This window comes from Canis lupus, chromosome 9, assembly GCF_003254725.2.
Source record: "Canis lupus dingo isolate Sandy chromosome 9, ASM325472v2, whole genome shotgun sequence".
Classification (NCBI taxonomy): Eukaryota; Metazoa; Chordata; class Mammalia; order Carnivora; family Canidae; genus Canis; species Canis lupus.
In genome coordinates, this window is record NC_064251.1 from 58,069,229 (window position 1) to 58,092,958 (window position 23,730).

At 44.5% G+C, this 23,730-nt stretch overlaps 1 protein-coding gene across 6 annotated transcripts in view; it reads right to left on the reverse strand.

Annotated features, from left to right (window-relative positions):
- Positions 1-23,730, reverse strand: part of MVB12B (multivesicular body subunit 12B) — a 187,080-nt gene that overhangs the window by 81,798 nt on the left and 81,552 nt on the right. The gene's annotated exons all lie outside the window — the stretch shown is intronic.

Consider the following 23,730-nt stretch of genomic DNA (forward strand, 5'->3'; position numbering starts at 1 on the left):
AAAGATGAAAATGATAGGGAACAGATTTCAAACCCAACAGGTCTCGGGCAGCCCAGGTGGCTCAGCGGTTTAGTGCCGCCTTCAGCCCAGGGCATGATCCTGGAGACCTGGGATCGAGTCCCACGTCGGGCTTCCTGCATGGAGCCTGTTTCTCCCTCTGCCTGTGTCTCTGCCTCTCTCTCTCTCTCTTTCTCTGTACTCTCATGAATAAGTAAAATCTTAAAAAAAAAACACCTAGTATCTTTTTTCAATTAATTAATTAATTAATTTATTTATGATAGTCACAGAGAGAAAGAGAGACACAGGCAGAGGGAGAAGCAGGCTCCATGCACCGGGAGCCCGATGTGGGATTCGATCCCAGGTCTCCAGGGTCGCGTCTTGGGCCAAAGGCAGGCGCTAAACCACTGCGCCACCCAGGGATCCCCTAAACCTAGTGTCTAAAAAAAAAAAAAAACAGGTCTGGGCGACAAACAACAATAAAGCCTTGCACTGGTGGGACTGGGGATTGGCTTGAACTAGCTTGGTAGCCTGAGTTTTGGCCACACTCAGTCATTCCAGAAGGGAAAAGTCCGAGGAAGGGAGTATTTATTATATAAAGAAAGTTTTATATTGTACGTGTTGTTTTTCATACAGCCAATACATGAACTCTAGGAATGACTCTTGTACATACAGGCTCCTGGGAGGGAAGGTTCTTTAGGCAAGCTCTGGTCCCACAGAGCCAGGAGTGAGCAGAAGCCTCTCGGAGACAAGATGAGCACCAGAGACTGTAAAGGCACATGGTTTCCCATGCTGCAGGGTGAGCAGCAAAAACAAACATCTGTGCCACAGAACAGCCTGGCTCAACCAGGCAGGGGCAGGGAGCTTTGCTGAGCACTGGTGGTACTCAGGGCTATAGCAGAGCTAGCAGACCTAAGCATAGGGACACTTTGACACGTGTGGAGCAAATCTGAGTGTCTGCTCATTACTGATGCTAGCTAAGAATGTGGAGGTGAGCCCCCTGAAGGAGCTTCCAGGCTATAGGGGATCAAGGTGCAGAAATAAATCACCATATCCAACAGGACATACACTTGGGTGCTAAGTGAGCACATGGGTTCCAATGAAGGGCCTGGGTTTCTAGTGACACCTTCTCAGAGGAGGACATGGATACTAATGGAGTAAAAGGGACTCACTGGGGAGTCAGGGAAAGCCAACACTCTGGTGCAGGGTCAGGGTACATGTGGAAGTGAGACTGGAAAGGCAGACTGGGGCCTAGTTGGAAAAGATACCCACCAAGGCCATGCTGCAAGACTTCATCCCCTAGGATAAGGGTTCCTAACTCTGTTCTGCCCATCACAGCACAAACGAAGGCATTAGAGCTGCCTGGGAACTTGCTAACAATCCAGATTCACAGCCACGGCCCTGGGGAGTCCGGTTCAGTGGGCTGGGGGTGCAGCCAGAAATCTATTTTTAACAAGCTCCAGCAGTGACTCTGAAGGTTGGCCAGGTTTGGGACCCTGAGAGGATAAGGAGCAGCTGCAGAGGGTTTTACACAGTTGATCAACGCCTCTGACCACAGCACTTAGTCAATGAAGCCGAGCAAACAGAAGAATGAATTATTGACTGTGGTTGTGGTTGAGCAGAGCTAAAATGATGACAGGTGACCCTGCAGAGGGTGCCCACCATGTGCCAGGCCTCCAAGGATGCAGAACTCACACAGTCTCTTCTGGCTCCTCGTGCTGCCTTACAGATGAGTGCAGGGCTGGCTGCATGACGTGCAGGGCCCAGTGCAAAATGAGAATGTGAGGTCCTGGTTCAAATATTCAAAATGGTGACAGCAGAGCAGTATGCCAAACTTAGGGCCCTTCTGAGCCTGGAGCCTGGTGGGATGGTGCTAGCTGCACATCCGTGAAGCTGGCTGAGGTGGATGGATGCTGTTATTACACCCAGTGTACCACAGTGAGGGGACTTGCAGAAGCCACGGAAGAGCTACACTCCAGGGCTGGCTGCCATACCTTAAAATCTCTAAACCCTGAAAGCAATTTCAAAAGGTGCATCCAACCAAACTAAGGGCATCACACATCTATCCAGTGCAGTGGCTCCTCCAGTGGCATTCAGGAAGGCTCATGGAGCAGGTGGGTGTTAGCAGAACTTTGGAAGACAGGCAGACCTGAATGATGGCAAAGAAGCCACCCAGAAGCTAGAAAACAGGGTCAGCCCAGCCGTTCAGCAGTTAAAGATGGGCCAAGAGTGTGACAGGAGAAAATGCAGATGGGACCTTAGACTGGCAGGACAGGCAGGGCCCCCTGTGTGCACAGAGCTCACCCTGCAGTAGGGCAAGTGGGGCATGAAAGTGCCCACAGAGTTACAGAACACCTGCTTACAAATGGGATCATGCATGGACAACAGGAAGTGCTGTGCTGGAGGAGAACTGAGGATGGCCAGGCTGGGGGTGAAGGAGGGAATGGGAGCAGGGAGCTCCAGGCTCTGCAAGGAGCCTCCTAAGTGGTAGGAAGTCTGGTGGAGGGAAAACCTGGCAGGAGGTGGAGTAGCCGGAGCCTGAAGGCCAGAAGGAATGGGACCAGGCTGAAGATGGCTGCGAGGCCACAGCACAGTGGGGCCCTGCATGAGCTCTGACTTGATCCAGAAGGATTTTTAAGTAGACGTGTGACAAGATCCAATTTGCAATTTTAAAAGGGGATCCCTGGGTGGCTCAGCGGTTTAGCGCCTGCCTTGGGCCCAGGGCATGGTCCTGGGGACCCAGGATCGAGTCCCGCATTGGGCTCCCTACATGGAGCCTGCTTCTCCCTCTGCCTATGTCTCTGCCTCTCTCTCTGTGTGTGTGTCTATCATGAATAAATAAATAAAATCTTTAAAAAATAAAAATAAAAGATTGTCTGCCTGTGGCCAAGTGAGGAAATAAAACTGAGATGCCATGGTAGGCAGGAATGGAGCAGCAAATTACAGTAGGGATTCTCATGAAACCGCAATTATTGAGCACTTACTGTGTGTAGACCCTTCACAGTTCCTGCCAACGTGTTCAGCTACAACATTCCGAACAAACAGTCCGGGGGAAAATTCTATGGTATACAGGACTTAAAAGCGAAGGCTATACCAGAGAAATCAAGGTGTCTGGCCCCTTAGCTGCCCCACCTGATGTGCAGTACCTGGTCTCAACTTTCCTGCTTCTCTGGGGCATCTGACTGCGCCTGGCTGACGTGCTCTGCAACCCTCCCTCCCTTTGACCAGCCTCTCTTCCTTGCAGATGGTCCTTTCTGGCTCCTTCAAATTTTTAGACATTGCAGTTTATAAGGGTTCTGGCTGAGCTTTCTCCTCATTCCACATGCCTTCCCTTTGCACCCTCATCCCTAGCCATCCTCTGACTTTAGCTGTCCTCACACACCAGCCTGTCTCTCCTGACTCTGTCTCTTGTCACTGTCTACTTCTCCCTCTAACCAGAAGAGGGAAAGTCCTGTAAATCTCTGAATATGCTGCATGTTGTTCATGCATTTGCCTGACTTTTTATCCAGGCTGCTCCCCTTCCTACACTCTCCATTTCTTTTTTTTTTTTTTTAAATATTTTATTTGTTTACTCATGAGACACACATACACAGAGGCAGAGACACAGGCAGAGGGAGAGGCAGGCTCCCAGTGGAGAGCCTGATGCAGGATTCCATCCCAGAATCATGACCTGAGCCAAAGGCAGGTGCTCAACCACTGAGCCACCCAGGTGTCCCTCTCCTTTTCTTCCTTGTCTGCTTTCCAAACTCCCATTCATCCCTCAAGACTCCACCTAAACATGCCTTCTTTAGTACAAATTTCCCCGGGCTTGTTCCAGGCTCACTGGGTGCCTGCACGTCCCCCCTCTCTTGTTTGCACAAGATACTTGAGGCATTTGATACAAGCCTGTCTTCCTAACATGACTGTGACCTCCTCAAGAGCAGGGACAAAGCTCTTCAATTTTGAACCCCATTTTCTAGGACAATTTTTGACCTAGAGCAGACAACTATTGAACATGTGTTGACCAAATCAAGTGTTGAACCTACTCCATTAAAACCTCTGTGTCTTTTTGATATAAACTACTATAGCATCTATTATTCCATTTTTGCACATATGTGTTTGCCAATCAGACTCAAGAGGTCTCTGTATTATACCATGCACCCCATTCCTCTCTGCACTGGAAGAAAACAGGTATGATGTAAGAAGAAATCAGTGGTGGCAATGGGGAATGGTGGTGGTGGGGCATGGAGAGCAAGTTTCTGATCTCCTATAGACAACGTGTGGTTGACAGAGTACATGTGAAATTAAAAGAGATTTGAGTTGCAGACCTGACTGTATCTTTTATGGAGTAACAGCTCAAGAGGAATGTGGTGGGCTGAAATGAAGTCAACCCAAACTCCAGCTTTAGTGGGACTATGATGCCGCATCCAGAGAGAAGAGAGGCCCTGGACTAGGGACAGCATTAGAGAGAAGAGTTGCTATGCTGCAAACATCTGCTTTTCACTTGTGTTGTTTGGACACAGGAAGGAGAGGACGCAGAGACGGAGGATGAAAAAGCACAGCAAAGCCTCCCTTAATGAGAATGGACAGTTGGAGCTGAGGGGACAGATAACCTGTGGTTAAAGAGGAAGAGAGAGTCACCTGCTGAAGGAGAAGTGGCCCAGAGGCACTTCAGTGTCAGATTAGCCTGAAAGTGACAGACAACGGGAACCAAGGAGGCTCTGCAATCAGCGGAGTCTCAGAGCAAAAGGAGATTCTAGTTCCCCGGAGTGGGAGAACCCCATGCCAGGCACTGCACTGGGTTCCTTCACAGACACTCCTCGCCTCATCCTCTTGGCAACCTTTTCAGATAGGAATAGTTAACTCCACTCAATAGAGCAGGGAACGGGGCCCTCAGAGGTAAAGCTGACCAACAGAAAGCAGGGAATTCGTGAAAAGGTTCGTCCATGTGTCCTCTGGGGGTTGTTACTATTATCTGAAAGTTACCTATTGTATCATCTTGACTGTCAGGTATACAGAGTGAGGACTGCACAGTCCATCTCAAGACTCTTTTGAAAGGGATGATGCCAAGGACTCAACATCTCAGCCACCTACTAGCTTGATGACCCTGGCAGGCAGGCCACAGTCCCTCTGATATCATGTCATAAAGGGAAAAGCAACAGATTTGGATGACCTGTGGCTCAACCACATACCCAGGAGGCAGAGCAGTGGTGGCAGTTAATAGTACCAACCCTAGAGTCAGCCTGGCATAGGTTCAAATCCCAGCACCACCCCCGAGAGCCGGGTGCCCTTCAAGTGACAGTGTGTTGCCTCCAAGTGCACACCTTGCTACCATGTAGAGCAGCCCATCCCTCCTCTTTGAATTTGTCTTGTTCATGGTCCCTGTACCCACATCCTCTAACCTTATCAGCTCTCTATACTTTCATTCCTGCCTCAGGGCCTTTGTACTTGTTTCCTCTGCCTTAAACACCCTTCCCCCAGCTCTCCTGGCTGGCTCCTCCCCCAGGCAGGGCACCCCCTAGATGCCTTCTGGGGTACCTTGTCTCCATTTGCTCTTACGACACCCCACTTTCCTCTCTGTAGACCCCTCCCACTCTACAGTACTATCAATTTGTTCACAAGTCACCAGAACATGATCTCTACTACACTTTCCAACATACCCCAGTGCCTAGAACAGTGCCTTGCACACAGTGGGTACTTGAGAAAATGAGAGCTATATAAGATCGCCTAATACCTGAATGAGCAAATCCAACTTGGACTTGTACTTTGAGATCATCTGAGGAAACCTACACAAAAAACTCCCACTTGTCTCTTTTTCATTCCCAGGACAGGATTGGATAACTGGAAAATGCGGCTATTTCTGATTCATGAATATTTTTTTAAAAGATTTTATTTATTTATTAATGAGAGATACAGAGAGAGAGAGGCAGAGACACAGGCAGAGAGAGAGAGAAGCAGGCTCCATGCAGGGAACCTGACATGGGACTTGATCCCAGGTCTCCAGGATCACGCCTTGGGCTGAAGGCAGGCGCCAAACCGCTGAGCCACCCAGGCATCCCTGATTCATGAATATTTTTACTGAAAGGGTAAATACATTCATCATGACAGTGCTTATAATGCCAAAAACTGGAATCAAATATCAAACAACAGGGAATTGGTTAAAAAATTAGAATACAGCTGTCTAAGTATTTTACAGTCATTTCAAATATGAGGACTAATAGCCAGAGCCCATGCCTGTTATTGTAGCATCTAGCAAGAAGAGATATAATATCCTCATTTTTCACACTTGAAGCTCTGATTGGTTAACCCAACACCTTGGCTTCTTTCCCATAGCCTAATCATCTAAAGAGATTAAAGGAACACACCATTAATGATGCTGGGTGCTAATGGCAAAGGAAAGAAGAAAGAAGCCAGGTACTGCAGCAGACCATGGACACGAGATGCTCAGTTCTTCTGAAGTACCCAATCCAGAGGGGCTATAAAACGAGTAGGTACTCCATGGCTTCCAGCCAAACTGAGCAGTCTAAGAGTGTGGTGGTTGCTGGTGCCCTGTGGACAGCAAGTTCAGCGAAATCATGTCAATGGGCCCCAAAGCTGCTGATTACTCCATAAGCAGAGCAATGTGTTTCAAATTTTAAGAGAGTTCATGAAGATTGCTAGCATACCAAGAGATAGACCCAAAGACTCGGGAAACCATCTCTACCTAGGGAGGTATTTAGAGATGAAGACTTTCTAGTACCATCTCCAGTAGGCCTTGGTCCACTGGAACAAATTGACCACCAGAGGCCAAAGTTTTCTGCCACTTGACTCAAATGATGGCTTACTATTACAAAATCTGTTTGGTAACCAGAGAATACAAGAAGAGCCCCTAAATCTTGCTGGGGGGGGGGGAGGCTGAACCAAGCTCCCCTCCTCATTCTCTACCCAGGGAACAGGCCAGAGGACAGAGGCACACCCTGCAGGGTGATCACTTCTCTCTGCAGGAGGGACTGGCTATTGTATAACAAACAGGTCAGCATCACACATGCTCCTGACAACAGCTCTGGCTAAATAGATGCTGAGGGAAATTTCATTTTTTCCCCCAAGTCAGTTTTAGGCACCTTATTCAATTAACATGGCCACTAAGCTGCAGACAGCTCTGTATAAAAGCCCTTCAGTTATAGGATACATTTTATTAGGTGACAATAGTTGCCAGCACGATTTATTTCCTTTGATGGGATTCTGCTTTTTCCTTGTTAATTTAAATCTGTATTTTCTAGTGCTGACTCCAGGTCTGTGTGAATTTTTAAAATGTTACCATTAATCTTCTGGACCCAGTGGCCACATATAATGAAGATGGCTCTGCCCAGGTAGCAGTGATGCCTGCTGTCCTCTCAAACTGTCAGAGGGCAGCATGGAGGGAAGGGTGGCTGGTAAGGCAGAGGCAGACTCATGGTTAGAGATGGATGTCACTTTTATCTCTCATCTCTTTTTTAAAAAATTAGTTAATTTGAGAGAGAGGGATGGAGGGAGAGATAGCGAGGGAGCAAGCACATAAGTGGGAGGCAGGGGAGAGGGACAGAAGGAGAGGGAGAAGCAGACTCCCTGCTGAGCAGGGAGCCCAACGCAGGACTCCATCTCAGGACCCAGAAATCATGACCTGAGCCAAAGGCAGGCGCCTAACCAACTGCACCCCTAATCTTTCACCTCTTATACACACACATGTGAACACACATGCATGCACGTTTACAAAGCAAGCTTTGTGGTGAAACTACAATTTTCATTCTGTTTTTCTGGGGCTGACAGTTATATTAAAATCACCTTTGGTGGCAGCAGTTTTCAGAGTGTGCTCCAAGGACCTCAGGAGGTGAGGGGTGGGGTTTCCCAAGATACTTTCAGGGAGTCATAAGGTGATGATTGTTTTCATAATAAAACCTAAGATATCGCTCATCTTTTTTGCTCTCCTCTCACCAGCAGAAAGAATTTTTTTAAGTTTATTTAATTATTTTGGAGAGACAGCATGAGTGGGGAGGGGGCAGAGGGAGATAATCTCAAGTCGACTCCTTGCTGAACAGGGAGCCCAATGCTGGGCTAGATCCCATGACCCTGAGATCAGGACCTGAGTCAAAACCAAGAGCTGGATGCTTCACCAACTGAGCCCTCAGGTGCCCCAGAAAGTTTTCAGAAGCTGCATGACTTATGAGATCATCACTCTGAGGTCTTGCATACTTGTATGCTTCACATTTTTCTCAATTTTAATTTCTAATAAGGTACTTCTAGATGAACACAAGCCATGTAAACAAAAGCTCTTTGGAATCCTCAATTTTTAAAGATAACAAAAGTCATAGACCAAAAAGTTTGAAAACCACTATTATAGGGCAACATGTTGAACCTAACTTTGCAAAAGCCTGACGTCTGAAGTTGGTGAGGTTGGCCTAAGAGGAATAGTAAGAAAAAGAACAAAGGCTTGGTCTCAATGGTATGCTCCATTAAAGAAAAAGGTGCTCCTGGAGAAAGTTAATAAAGTTTCACAAGTGGGAAAAAAAAAGAAAGGCGAGACTTACTTGCAAAGACCAGGCAAATAACTATTACCAAGAATTTAGATCAGGAATAAAATAGTCTAAGATATTTGAAGATATTAAAGTTTGAGAACAAAATAGGCTAAGATATTCACCTTGCAGGGCTAATGGCAGAGGTATAAAGCGTTTGTCAATATATATAAAGGAGGGCAGCCCTGGTGGCTCAGTGGTTAAGTGCCGCCTTCAGTCCAGGGCTTGATCCTGGAGACCCGGGATCGAGTCCCACGTCAGGCTCCCTGCATGGAGCCTACTTCTCCCTCTGCTTATGTTTCTGCCTCTCTCTCTCTCTCTCTCTGTGTGTGTCTCTAATAAATAAATTTTAAAATATATATATGTAAATATATATATTTATATATTTAAAATATATATGTGGCAGGAATAAAAATATGAGATGATCCAAGAGATTCATGTTAACTGTTCTCGACAAGATGAAAGGAAGAGACAAAATTATTAAGTCCAGAAGGCCTAGGGTTTGATACTTTCTGTTTAAATGAATCTTGATTTAATAGACACAGCATGGCGGGAAGGTGACAGTGCCCAGATAGCCAGCCAGGAAAGAGTCATCAAGTGTCTGGCTATCCTCACTGGATCGTGATGTTCCTCATGGGAAAGCCACCTCATAGCTCCCTGCAGAGCCTGCAAATCCCTTTTCTGAATGGCATGACCAATTCCTTAGAGAATATAAACTTGGGTTTGGCAGACAAACACCAAACGAGTGGCAGACCGCTCTAGAAAGAACAGTCTATCCCCAAAATAATGAGCAATAACATTTGTTTATTCACTCTCACTGGTACAAAGAATCAATAGTTGAAAAAAAAATCAAATCAGGAGGAGGAAGCAATATACGCCCTGGAAAAATCAAGGCTGTAGGATTTGTGGGGCGGGTGATGGCCCTGGCCAGCCTCCTGTCACTGGGACTCTACAAAAACTAACAAGAACAGAGAAAGGTAATGAAGATTCAGAAGATTATCTACCAAATTATGAGCACCTAAGTGAGATGAGGGGATAATTCACACATCCTGCCTTTTGACCAGTCTAGAAATATACATCCTCACACAGGTCTATAAAAAGTATCACACAATATAAGAACATTAGCTCTAAAAAATAATTTACTATAGGAAATAGAGAAAGTTATCTGCATTAGAAATAATACAGAAATAAAATTCAAAAAAAAAAAAAACATCGAAAAGCCCAACATTTTCCAGAATGTAGAGAGAAAAAGAACACAAAAGAGGAAAAATTATGATAAACACAGAGAACCAACCCGAATATATTAAGTGTTGGAAAGAAATCACAATTGAAAGAGAAGAACCAGAAAAAAAGAAAGTTTGAAGCTTGTCTAATTAAAACAACTAAATACAGAAGTCAATAAGACTTCCAATATTCCAAGCAAAATCAATAAAGAGACTCACAGCTAAATAAATCCTGATTTCCAGACTCCCAATTTCAAGACTTAGTGTAAAGCTACAATAATCAATATGGTGTGGTATTAGGGCATAAAGATAGACATATAAATCAATGCAACAGAATGGAGCATCCAGAAATAGACCCACACATATATGATCAATCAATTTTCAACAAAAGGGCCAAGACAATTCAATGGAAAAAGGGTAATCTTTTCAGCAAATGGTGTTGGAACAACTGGATAGCCGCATGCAAATAAATGAACCATTTGATGCTTACCTCACACCACACATAAAATGACCAAAGAGGTTCACAGAACTAGTTTTAGAAAAGAGGAAAGGGAAGGAGTAAATTATTAGGTAAAAAAAAATTCTGGAGATCCTAGGATTTCATACTTTTTATTTCAATGTATCTTGAGTTCACAGGCATAGCACCGCCTCTTCTAGAAGAAAACAAAGCGGAAAATCTTTGTCACCTTAGGTTTGGCAAATATTTTTTTTTTTTTTAAGGATTTTATTTATTTATCCATGAGAGACACAGAGAGAGAGGCAGAGACACAGGCAGAGGGAGAAGCAGGCTTCCCGTAAGGAGCCCGATGTGGGACTCAATTCCAGGATCCCAGGATCACACCCTGAGCCAAAGGCCATCAGATGCTCAACTGCTGAGCCACCCAGGCATCCCAAAACTCTTGTTCTTTAAAAAATTTGTTACGTAAATGCAAAGATAACCCACATACCTGAAGAAGCTACCTGTAAAACTCATATCCAATTTATAGCTAGCATTTATATAGAACTCGTACAACTTAATAGAAGACAAACAGCCCAATTAAAAAAAAGATGGCCAAAAGATCAGAACAGACACTATACTAAAGAAAATGTACCAATGGTAAAAGCAGCACCTCAAAAGATGATCAACACCACTGGTCGGTCAGCAGGGAAGTACTCACTGAAGCCACAGTACAATACTACTACAGATCTTCTAGAAATGGCAAAGATTAAGCAGGCCCCAAATATCAACTGTTGGTAAGGTTGAGGAGCAGTGGGAACTCTTCTGCATTGTTGGTGGGAAATGGCAGAACCACTGCAGTAAAGAGTTAGCAATTTCTTAGAAAGTTAAACATATCCTATCATATGAGCTAGCCATTACACTTTTAGGTTTTTACCCGAGAAGAATGAAAGCATAGATCTGTATGAAGATCTGTACACAAATGTACCGAGCAGCTTTAGTTGTAATGAGAAACAAGCCAAATGCCCAGTAAAAGGTGATTTGATAAATATATCAAAGTATATCCACACAATGGATACTACTCAACAATAAAACAGAAACTACTGATACACCCAAGGTGGGTAAATCTCAAGATAATTATGCCAAATAAAATGTGCAAGGTAAAAAGCACATATGGTATCATTCCATTTTATTATGTAAAATTCTAGGAAATGCAAACTAACCCACAGGGATAGAAAGCAGATCAGTGGTTGGCCTGAGGAGGGAGAGTGTACTACGAAGGAGCACAAAGAAGTTCTGGGGGTGGCAGATATATTCATGACCTTGATTTTGGTGATTGTATCATATATACATATATATATATGACATGATATATATATATATATATATATGTCAAAGCTCATCAAATTCTACTTTGAAAATGTGCAGTTTATTGTATATTGATACACTTTAGTAAGCCTGAAAATATTTCCCTCATCTAAAAAGCATTAAAAAAAAAAAAAAAAAAGGCCTAAGGAAGGAAGCCAAGAGGGATGACAATGCTCCAGAAATGGCAATGAAAGGAGACCCACCAAGTGATGAATCCTGGAAGATACTGCCGGTGACTTCAGACTTTTCCTCTAACATACTACATGCCTGAAGACAATGGAGCCACAGAAGTTTAAGAGAGAGAGGGCGGCTTTTCAGAAACTTATTCCTTCAAGTTGTCTTTTTATGTGAAGACACTGACAAAAAAAGATCATTCACATCCCTTCCTCTGAGAGAAATACATTCAAACATGTTCCAGAGGATTTGAAATTAAGACTTCAGAAAGGGGAAGGAAGCAGACAAAAGGACCAGCATTTTTGCTTTCCCTCTAGAAACGTTGCCTGAGGAAATAACTGGAAATGTGGGAAAGGACTTATTTAAGATAAAAACAAGCAAGTAACATTAGCTGACATTTTCACAGGGCTTATCCTTCTCATGCATCACGTAACCCCCACCCAGAATCCTACGACTAGGTGCTGAGATCATCTCTATTTGACAGATGGCTTCAGAAAAGCTCTGCAGCTTGCCGGAGGGGATACAGCTTGGATCTGAACCCTGATGGGGAGAGTCACAAAATTCATCTTGGAAGCATGATGCTTGACTCAAAAACTGGAGCATTATAAAATGTTATAAACATGATATAGTTTACAGGACATTATAAAGTGTCTTATTCAGAATACCATACAGACATAATATGTTTACAGGTTTTCTAGGTGGGACTGGGGGTGTGTGTTGATCATATGGTGCAGGGAGAGTGCACTCAGCCACAGAAGAGGCGTGAGCTGGGTCTTTTTGGCAGTGTCCGTAGAAGCAGCAAACTGGGAAAATGTTCATGATACTAAACTGGGATGGAACAAGAAGGAACAATTCAGACAGTTTTTTGTTTTTATGTCACCACAGTCAAACCTGCAAGATTCAGCTATTTGGTCAAAACAAAATGCAACAAAACAAAGCCTGAGTACAGAAATAACCATACAAACAATATATTTCCAGGGTAAGCATATATGTTCACACCGAAGAATAAAAGGGGCTTGGGAGGATACACCAGCTCACAGCAGAGATGGCCCTGGGCAGGCGGCGGGACTGAGATCATGATGTGGACCACAGACGTCTGAGGCGAGAGTGTCAACACCCCTCCCCCTCCATATATTTTTATGTGTTAATTTTTTCTGATGAGATGTTATTTTTCTTTTTATCAGTAAGAAGAAGATGGCAGAAAACAGAAGTTGCTGCGAGTGTTAGCAGGGCAAATGCATATGAAAGCAAACAGCACAGCACTTGGTGCTACAGGAGCATCTTGTTTTCTAGACAATCTGTCTGCTGGTGGACAAGGACCAGAGGTAACATGCAAAAAAAAGTAACAGAAATGGGAAGCAGCGGTGGTGGTGGTGGAGGAATAAAATATGCAAAAGCCACCATCACTGAGTGAAGGTGGTCAGGTGGGGGAAAGAACACAGCCAACGGCTACGTGAAACTCCACTTTATTCCTCAAAACACCATTGGGAAGAAGTCATCTGTGACACACAGCTTCTGTGCCAGGTGTAAGGACGTGCTTAATGAATGCCATTTAATGAAGAAAAAGGCTCTTATAAAACACCTGGCACAAGCAGGGTGAGGGAGTCACAGGAAAGGGGACCCTTGCCGCACCTGCTGGCATTTTAATAAGCACTTCTAGAGCATCCGCTCTCCAAGGCTGGTCAACGGTGTCAGAATGAGGTCCCTGACCATTGCCCACACTTGCTGACAGTTTGGGCAAGCTTATTTCTTAAGGACCATATGCTCAGGTATTGGATTGCCCTGGATGGTAATTAAAATGAATCATTTTCAGCTGGAAGGCCTGACCAGCACCATCATCGTCCTCAAAGACTTCACAGAAAGGATTCCAGCTCCAGGTCCCCTGCACTTCCAAACTGAGTTCTGAGTTATGATTCAGATCTGTGAAGACTCAGAGATAATGTGAGATAATGTTGCAAATTTTTCTTGTAACTGCATTCTACTAAAACCTAAGTCAGTTATTTTAAAGACCTTAGGCCCTAAAAATCAAATAATTTTTGGCATAGGGATTTTTCTTTTCTCATTGATTTTAAATGAGCAAATCTTGGAAAGAAATTACCATGTGCAAAGTTTACTACCATTCTTCCTGGTCTGATGAGACATTTTTGTTTTGTTTTGTGATTGATACCAGTGAAGTCAAGTAAGGTTTTGTAAAACCTGAAACAGACCCATTTCCTTTACAGTGATATTCACTATTTCATAAACTTTCTATGCCCAGACTTGAAACTCAATTTCAAATATACCCAATGAATTGATGCCATCCAAGGGCAGATGGATTGTGGTATCAGCAGGCACACAAGGCTATGATAACCCTATGTTGTGACTGATTCAGTCCACCAGTTTTTAACTGAGTTCCCACCACATGCCAAGTACAGGATTTGGCACTGAGATCATTTAAAAACCCAAATGATAAATGCATATTACCAAGTGAAAGATGCTAATCTGAAAAGGCTCCATACTGTAGGATTCCAACGTAGGACATTCTGGAAAATGCAAAACTGTGAAGACAGTAAAAAGACCAGTGGTTGCCAGGGGCTGGGGGAGAGGCAAATGGGCAGGACACAGAGGATTTTTAGGGCAGTGTAAAAATTCTGTGTGATTTTTATAATGATGGACATATGTCATCATACATTTGTCCAAACTCACACAATGTACAACACCAAGCGTGAGCTCCGAGGTAAACTATGGACTTGAGTGATTATGAATGTCAATGTAGTTTCATTCCTGATTACAAAAAAAAAAAAGTACCACTCTGGTGAGTCATCTTGAGAACAGGGAGGCTATGCTTATGGGAGGGTAGAGGATATATAAAATCTCTGTACCTCCCTCTCAATTTTATAGTGAACTGAAAACTGCTCTAAGAGAAGAAAGTTTTTTAAAAAATGAAAACAAAACAAAACAAAAAAACAACAACAAAAAAAGAAAACAAAAAAAGAGCCAAAGGAGACTTCTATCTGTCCTCTCTAGGGATTTATCTACAAGCAAATTGAAACACATATATTACCTAGATCATAAAGTAAAAAGCGCTAAATATAAGTTATATAAATAAGGTTATAGGTTTCCATTTTAAACCAATGACAAAAAACAAAAGAAAACAACAAACATCTGTTGAGTGCCTACCATGCACCAGGTGCTTCATCAAACCCTAGAAAGTGGCCAGTCCAGGGCCATGGAAGCTGTGGTCCCATCTGCCAAGAGGAAAGACTGCAGGGGGTGCAGAAGAGGCCCAAGCAATGAAATAATAATTTGAGCTAGGAGAGATTACAGAGTAAGAGACAGCAAGGGAGGCTCCCACAGTCAGAGAAGTGGGAGATCTTTTCTGATTCAGACGGTCAGGAGGTGGGGGATGGGGTGGGGCATGTAGCTAGCACTGAAGGCCCTGTTCCCATAATCATCTATTACTATGACAATTACCACTTACTGAGCACCTGAACTATTCCTCATGATTCATACTCATCTCTAAGCAGCCCAGCCCAGCAAGGTGTTATTCTATTGATCAGGGGAAAGGGGGTTCAGAGAGGTTAGAGGATTTGCCCAAGGTCATACAGCTAAAGAAACTGTCCAAGCTAGGATTTGAGTTGATGCTTTTTCCACTAGAACATGTTGCATTGCCAAGATAATGCAAAGCACAAGCTAAATGTAAATGCAGACTTGTTCATTTTCCATTCAAGCAACCCATTTGCCGTGATCAATACAGTTTCAGCATACCAACTTGACTACATAATGAGTTTTCCTCCTGGGCAAAATAGACACCACCCCCTCCCAACCAAATCACTCTGCACTGGACAAGAAAACTGCCACTGGAAGACTAAGGAAATCAAAATTCCAAACTCCCCAAGTTCCTAAACGCACAGCTTTAAAGTATGTGCAGCTCAACAGCATATGGCAAATCAATTACTAGTTTAAATCTTAAAACAAAAACATGGCAAGTGTGGTACAGAAATAATCAAGAACAACAGTTCAGTTTAGATTACAGTGGGCCACTAGAGTTTTGAATACAATTAATCATCATTCCAGGCAATGGGAAGCCATATTGACACTTATTCCTAATTTGAATATTTAATTAGGGTGAAGTTCTTCATCAAATTATCGCAGAACTGGGAGAAAGCCTGGAAGACTTACACAATTACTATCTTAACCCCTCACCAGCTGCTCACCTGTGAGAACAACAATCCCGCCCCAGCTCTGCGGGGCCCCTGCGCCCACTGTCTGGCTCTGTGAGAACTGGTGGGCTGGGGTAGGGGGGGTGGGTTGTGATTGAAGCTACAGCTGGGGCAGGAAGGAGCCAAGTGGTGGCAATAGAGAGGTCTCTATTGGAATGTACTGCTTGGGCTCAGACTGGACTCAACTAAATCCTGGACAAAGAATCCACACACGAGTGTCCACGGTGTGTCTGTTGTGGCACTTTCAAGTGTCCTCTGTTTATTTCTCAGAATAATCTGCAAGGGAGATATGTTTATCTCCCCTTTACTGAAGAGGAAACTGGGACTCAGAGTAGTGATATAACACACTCAAGAGAACACTGCTTGTGAATGGTATAAAGAAGGCCAAGTTAGGGACATCTGGGTGGCTCAGTGGATGAGTGTCTGCCTTTGACTCAGGTCGTGATCCCAGCATCCTGGAATCAAGTCCCACATCAGGTTCCCCACAGGGACACTGCTTCTCCTTTCTGCCTGTGTCTCTGCTTCTGTGCCTCTCATGAATAAATAATAAAATCTTAAAAAAATTAAAAAGGCTAAGTTACTCATTATACTGAAAAAAAAATATTCAAAGCTGTATTTTGGATATCCTGTATTGTATATAGGAATTAGGGGTGGGGGAGGGTTGAACCCAAACTCCAGGTACACTCAACAAGCACTGTAAAATTTAACTCTTGGATTTAAAATGTGCCATTGAGCTCCTCAAACTGGGGAATACCAAGGATACTGTGGCCAGCTGCTCAGGAGAAGAGGGCGTGATGAGGGGCAGCAAAGCTCAAGGAAACTTTCAGCCTGGTACAGTGGACTTGAGGCCTTAGGGGAGCCTCGTAGAGGTGGGCACTGCAGAGCCCTGCTGGTGTTCAAGGGGAGGGAAGTCAGTAACAGCATTAGAAAATGTGGATTTTTCTTCTTTCAAAATGCCAACAGCTCAACAATTGCATTTTTTTTTAAATTTTATTTATTTATGATAGTCACAGAGAGAGAGAGAGGCGCAGAGACAGGCAGAGGGAGAAGCAGGCTCCATGCACCGGGAGCCCGATGTGGGATTCGATCCCGGATCTCCAGGATCGCGCCCTGGGCCAAAGGCAGGCGCCAAACCGCTGCGCCACCCAGGGATCCCAACAATTGCATTTTTAAAAAAGATTTTATTATTTGAGAGAGAGAGAATATGAGCAGGGGTGGGAGGGGCGGGATGGAGAATCTCCAGCAGACTCCACACCCAGAGTGGCGCCTGACTGCGGAGCTCCATCTCACGATCCCGAAATCACAACCTCAGCTGAAATCAAGAGTTGAACGCTTAACCAACTGAGCTGCCCAGGTGCCCCTCAGCAACAGCATTTGTAACTATCTATCGGTTTAGACAAGAGATAGCATTCCCTTAAAGTACTCACTTTCACTGTATGACAAAACTTTTGACATTTCATAGATGTCATGTGATCCTGCAGGACCCAAAATAAGTTTTTTTCATGAAATCTCTCCCAAGGCCCCTAGGACAGGACCAAAAGCTGGCTTCCCACATTGCACGCGGCCATGGTAGGTCCTGAGCTCTTTCTGCTTCCAGACTCCACAGGTGCTTTGGATGAGGGACATCCCCATAAGTTCGGATTAGCAGTTTTCTGTTAAAGGCTTGAGATGGGTTCATTTACCCTCCTGTGGAAGTTGTCAGCACTCCATCTGCGATGGCCGCTTTAGCAGGAGGCCGATTACCGGATGGAGGGATGATGGGCTCTGGGCAGCGCCAGCACGGCCCCCTTTGGCCTCAGCCCCTCGCGTCCCCCACTTGGCCCCCTGCCTCCTTCAGGCCTGCGGCAGCAGACCCAGAATCCATCAGCCCCGCTCCGAGGCTGCTCACTGTGGGAGCAAACGGCGTCGGGAACTTTGAAACTTTCCTTTGTATATTACATTAATCCATATAAGAAAATCTCTTTTAATGAGGAGTGATGTAGTTACAAACTCTCCAGAGCCATAATTAGAGCAAACTAATTGAAGTTGTGTTTTGACACACTTTCCAAATTCACGGGTGCCGGATGACATATTCACAACACTGGCTGCCGCACAACCATGGCGACGGCAAAATCATTAGGCTAATAACACTTATTTGCATTCTTATCACGCCGGCAGCTCTCCCTTAAATACTGTTTCTACCATTGCTCCTTTACTGTAAGTTTCCACTGAAAGATATTAACAGTAATTATTACTACTTTAGTGGAATTTTAATGTTAAAGAATAACAATGTGCATTAACATACATTGAATGCCAATCCTTTCAACCACCTTCAGCAGGTTTAGGGGTTCTTCCCAGCCCCCATCCCACGGCCTGAGGGGGACTGAGATGCTACTGAAGTTTCTTTTAGGACAACCACTCAGAGCCCACACCCAGTGAGATATGAAGTCAGGGTTTCTCAACTATTTTGTTTCAAATATTTGATGAGAAAAATCTTTTCTTCCTTTTTTTCTTTTTTAAAAGCACATGAAAATGAAACAGTTAAGGAGAAATTTTTTCCAAGCAGTTAAAAAAAATCAACAATTTACAACATGGTCTTTGGTAATAATATTAATGAATTCCAGGAGGACGTGCTTTAACCATTCGGCCGCCACCCTCTCGGTGATTAAAGACAGACTTGGAATAACTAGAACGTGAGAAAGGCCAGTGGGGGTGGGGCGGCCCAGGATCTGTCAATACGGAGGCCCTGTTTGCCACCAACAAGGCCAATTTTTTGGATGCTTAACTCAGACACTCACACACAGAGAGGAAGGCTCGACAGTTCTAAATAATGGTTATTAATGACTCCCTCCTCTAAAGTGACAAATTACTCCTGAAATTTAGAATCGAAGAGGTATGAAGAGTGAATGAACATGACAGGAAATGCTGGGGAACACAGAGTTCCCACTTACTCTATGTGGAGGAGGGCGGGGCTGCAGAAAACAATGAAGGTCCAGGTCCCTCCTGTTTAGGTATGCTGGCGACCACAGCCCTCCCTGTCCCGGGAGTCTCCCAGGACCTCATGTGGGGTAAGCAAGGGCAGCAAAACGTTGTCTGTCCCACACACCGTAGGAAGTGTAAGATGCTAGGTGCACCATAGCTGGAGGTGACACCTGGTCCCAGCCCTGCCTCTCTCCACGTGCATGGCATTGAGTCACCTCCAAGGGCCCCTCATTGGAAACTTGGGGTTGGGATAGGCAGTTGCTCAGATTCCCAGCTTCTGCAAATATTGTGGGATGGAGACAAACCAGCACCATTTCCCAATCCTAATCCAAGAGAAAATGAGTGCAAAGGTTGGCATCGTTTTAACAAAATGCACGATTATGTACAATTTCAAAGTACTCAAACAGACAATTGAGGATGGATGCTTAATCTCAACCCGTGAAGATTTAACTGAATGAAGAAAATGCTTCTGTAGAAAAATGCCAAAGACTATACTTTAAAGCTTTGGAGTTTTCAGTTAACCAATCGGTTATTTTTCAAGTCATGGATTACTTTAAAAAAAGAAAAGGAAAGAAAGAAAGAAAAAGAAAGGAGACTAGCTTCATAGCTGCAGCAACACTCCAAATCATGGTATTTATTCACTACACTTAAGTTTTATTACACTTGAACCCTGCAACGCCAAAACACCTACCTCCCATATAAAAGAAATGAAGAAAAAAGCGAAGTCTGGGACCCAGGGCACTGCACTTCCATTCCAGTTGATCTAGTCTAATCTTATAAACTGAAATATTTAAAGAGTCTCTAAACCTCACTGACCCTACTTTTAAAAACGAGGAACATATGGGCACTTCTAGCTTTTCATCTTCTTCCAGCCTACTAAAATATCCGCTTTTCCAAAATTCAAGAGCAGGGAGACTGCCAAACTCAGATCCATAAAAGGCTACGTGCGTGAGAGTGCAGGGTGGGCAGGGAACAGTCCGAGCAGAAAACAACAAACTCTAACAAAGAATCAAAGGCGCATTCTTCTTCTTGCTCAATCTCAGAAGCTGTGGAAAACAATTTGTTTAGCAAAATAAAGCAATGACTAATAAGGAGGTGCAATGCAGACCATGGTCTGGAATGGCTTATGGCTAACGTTTGGTGCCTGGTGAGGCTGCAGGGGACACTGAGGTGAAGACCTAAAATTCAGGCAGGGATGGATGGTGGAACCAGGCTCCAGCCCTGGCTCCTCTGAGTCCTGATGCTCTGCCCTTGGGTCAGCCGCCACCTCTTCCCGATGCAGCTTGCCCATTCCTTAAAGGCTTTGCTCATTCCCATTATGCACCTCATTGCATGATTATAAAGATGAAAACGATATCTATAAAGTGTTTGTACAATGCCTGGCACAAGACACTAAAAAAAAACTGTAGCTGAAATGATGATAATAATTTTATTTATTCTAATAATTATTAACATTATTATTCAACTGGAAACAAAACATCTGCTCAAGAAAGATATTCAAGTTGAATGTTACCCTACCCACAGGCAAAAACCCAACCCAAATAAAATTCTAGGGGCCTTTTAAAAGTTACTGCAAGCAAAGGATTTTTATTAAATATCCAAATTAATAATTGAAACCCTGCCTTGAAATAGAATAGCACTGGGATGGGAGTGGGTGGGTAAAATGGGAAATTTCACTTAACACCTATTTTTACTTTGTTCAGTGGCTAGATTTACACTGAGAGATCCAGGTGAAATATTCCACGGAGCTACCTGCAAATAGACTGTCAGCTTCCACTCTGATAAAAGGTAAAATATCCTCCTCTAAATGGCCTGGTTCACAAAACCGACCCTAAAGTGAACTGATAAATCTGTTCTGACACATGGAAAACTATTTTCATAATACTGAAAAAAGGCCTTTCTCCAAACCCCGGAGCTTAAACCTGTATAAAGAGCCCGCGCGTGCTCGCGGACCAGGCACGGGAGATCATTTCACATTTACAACCCTGCTTCCAGGACAACAACAAAAGCACACATCACCGTCATAACCACTGAGAAAAATAAGACACTCACAGAGTCACAGAAATTACAAAGATACCACGTTTACGAGCAAATACCTCATCAAAACCTGATGTGTAAAAGTGAAAGCCAGGAAGGCCAGCTCTGAGGTGGAAGCTGTATTGACTAGTAGTCAATTCTTCATTAAATAGAAGCTCTGACTTCCCAAGAAGCCATATTAAAAATTAATATCAAAAAGTGTATTGCTCAGCCTAAACTCATCATTCATATCCAACAACACCAAACTGCATTCTAATGAAATTTTCCCTTCAAAATTATTCTGACACCACAAGCGAGGTGGGATCCTGTTGCAAACGCAGTCACAGCTCTGTGACACAAGCATTTTAAAGATATTCTGAGAATCCTCCCCAGGAGGTCTCCTTCACACCGCTCCCATGATCGCCAGGATCAAACTGCTTGTAACCCTGCTTCATCGAGGGCTCTGAAACCATTCGAGGGAGCTGTGCCACCAGGACCCTGTCGTGTATGGCCTCCACAAGTTCTCCTCAGCCACTCTCTATTGCCCTGGTGGGCTGGGCCCTGGCCAGCGTTCACACGTCTCCTAAAAGGGTGTCAATGCAGACAGCATGGGCAGCTTCCAACCAGAGGAGGCTAGAGAAGACTATGGGCTCCTCCACCCACACCTGCACACGCCGGGAAGTCCTTGGCTCCCAGCTGCTGCTCAGGAGCCTGGAGAGGCTGAGTGTGAAGACAGCTGGGACACCTGGGTGGCTGCTTCACAGCTAGGGACCCTGTGGCCGGGAGCATCAGGGCCCAGTCTGTAAGCCACAGGCAGCCGTGGGGGGGTTCAAATCCTCACTCAGTAGCTGTGTAACCTTGGGAAAGGATTTAACCTCCTTGGTCTCAGTTTCCTCATTTTATTTTATTTATTTTTTTTTTTTTTTTTTAGTTTCCTCATTTTAAAGTGGATGTGATGATAGTGGCCTACTTACAGAGCTATTATGAGGATTAAATGAGCTCTTATTTGTAAATCACTGGAAAGTGCTGGACACTTAGCAGGTATAATGTAAGTCTCTACTGGCTGGCTATCTTTCTGGCAGAATAGATGGACAGAGGGATTGAGAAGTATATGAATATCTGGTTCTTTGTCTCTAAAGCAGTTCACTTTATATATTCAACAGATATTCCAAGTACTTCCCATGTGCCAGGCACCCGGTGTTCAAAGGTCACTCCACTGAAACTTGCAAATTTTTGGAACATGTTAAGCCTTAATTGCAGAATTAAGAGAGAGGACACAGTTGAAAGTAAGTTTCATACTAAGTTTCCATACACGGGAGCACGATGTTATCATCTGTATTTCTGTGTGACTAGCCTTTTTCTGAAACTTTAAAGGACAGAAAGGAAAAGGAGAATCCCTGTCATCAATAAGCCAGCAAACCTATTCATAAGACCAAACATAAATACATGTAACAATGACAGGAAAATGTGAAATGCCAAATTGTCTGATGGGAGCAGCCGGAGGAGGGGAAGGGAGAAAACAGCCTAGGCCGGGCTTTCTAGAAGGGTTGAAGGCTACCCCAGGCCGGAAGGTGGATAGGACCAAAACTCTGATTTCTGGAGTCTGGTCTGCCCCTTCCTGGAGGACAGGGGCAGGCACGGGCCGAGATACATAGCAATGGCCACAGCAGAGATGGATCCTGTCCTCAGGAGTCAAGAGGAGAATCATCTGATTAATGCAAGATGATGTGGGAGGTAAGTCAGATAATAGGAAGCCAGCAAAGGTTCCAGAAAGAAAAAAGAACATGTGCAAATCTGGAAACCCCAACAGGACAGCAGTCAACCTAGGGCTTTAATGTTCTTGGCAAAGAATGTAAAGGTGAGCTACTGAAATAAAGCCTCAGCCCCAGGAAGTTCAACCTCAAGTCTAACTTTGACTTAAATCAGTGTTCAGGTCTGACCCCATGGACAGCCCTTCTCAGAGACACCCCTGGCTGCTGGCACTTGTGAATGCACTGGATTGAAAGTGCCAATGGAAAAGAGAAGGGAACTCAAGTGTACAGTGTTGGTGCTTGGGCTGTGTGAAAAACATCTGCATTAAGTCTTCATCTTCAAAGGGGTGACACAGCAAGGAAGGATATGAAAATGTGTATCCCATCTTCAAAGCTAAATAAACAATATGTGTGGTTTTCGTGTGAAGGAAAAGAAAGTCTAATGATCCCAAGGGAAGCCAGACCCACAGTTGGGCCTGGGCATGTCGTGTGGAGGGGCAAGGGTCTGAAGGCCCTTGCAGGAAGAGCCAGCCCCAAGCCCTCTGTCAGTGGGCCACAGCAGAGGGTTCCCCTGGAGCTCCCATACCCCAAAACTGTCTCTCATTCATATGGGAGTGAGCACGGAATCCAGGTCACACAGTGTTTACTACTATGGGGGAGGAAATGAAATCCCTGGAATCGGCTCTTGGCTTCTAATCTCACCTTGTTGCAGGACAATCCTTCTCATAAATGAGGAACTTTAAAGAGAAGAGCTTTCAACTCTGGAATCCCCTTCACTCCCCTAGGCTAAGGCTTCTCCTCCTCCATGAAACCTGTAAGACAGGAAAACCGGCCGAGCCTCCAGACCAGCAAGGTCTCCAGTGCCAAGCTTTCCACCTCTCCTCAACAGGGAAAACCTGGCCTCCCTGGTGGGTGCCATCCCGGGCCTCCGATTCAAGTCCTGCAACAACAGGGCAGGTGACACATGTCCTCTGCAGCACAAAGCCCATCTTTTCACTGAACGCTGACAGGGGCTTAGCCAACAGGATGCCAGTCAGTGCTCGGAGGCTCCCTCCCAGTTGCTGGCTTATTCTGTGGGTTGATCAAGTGGCGGAG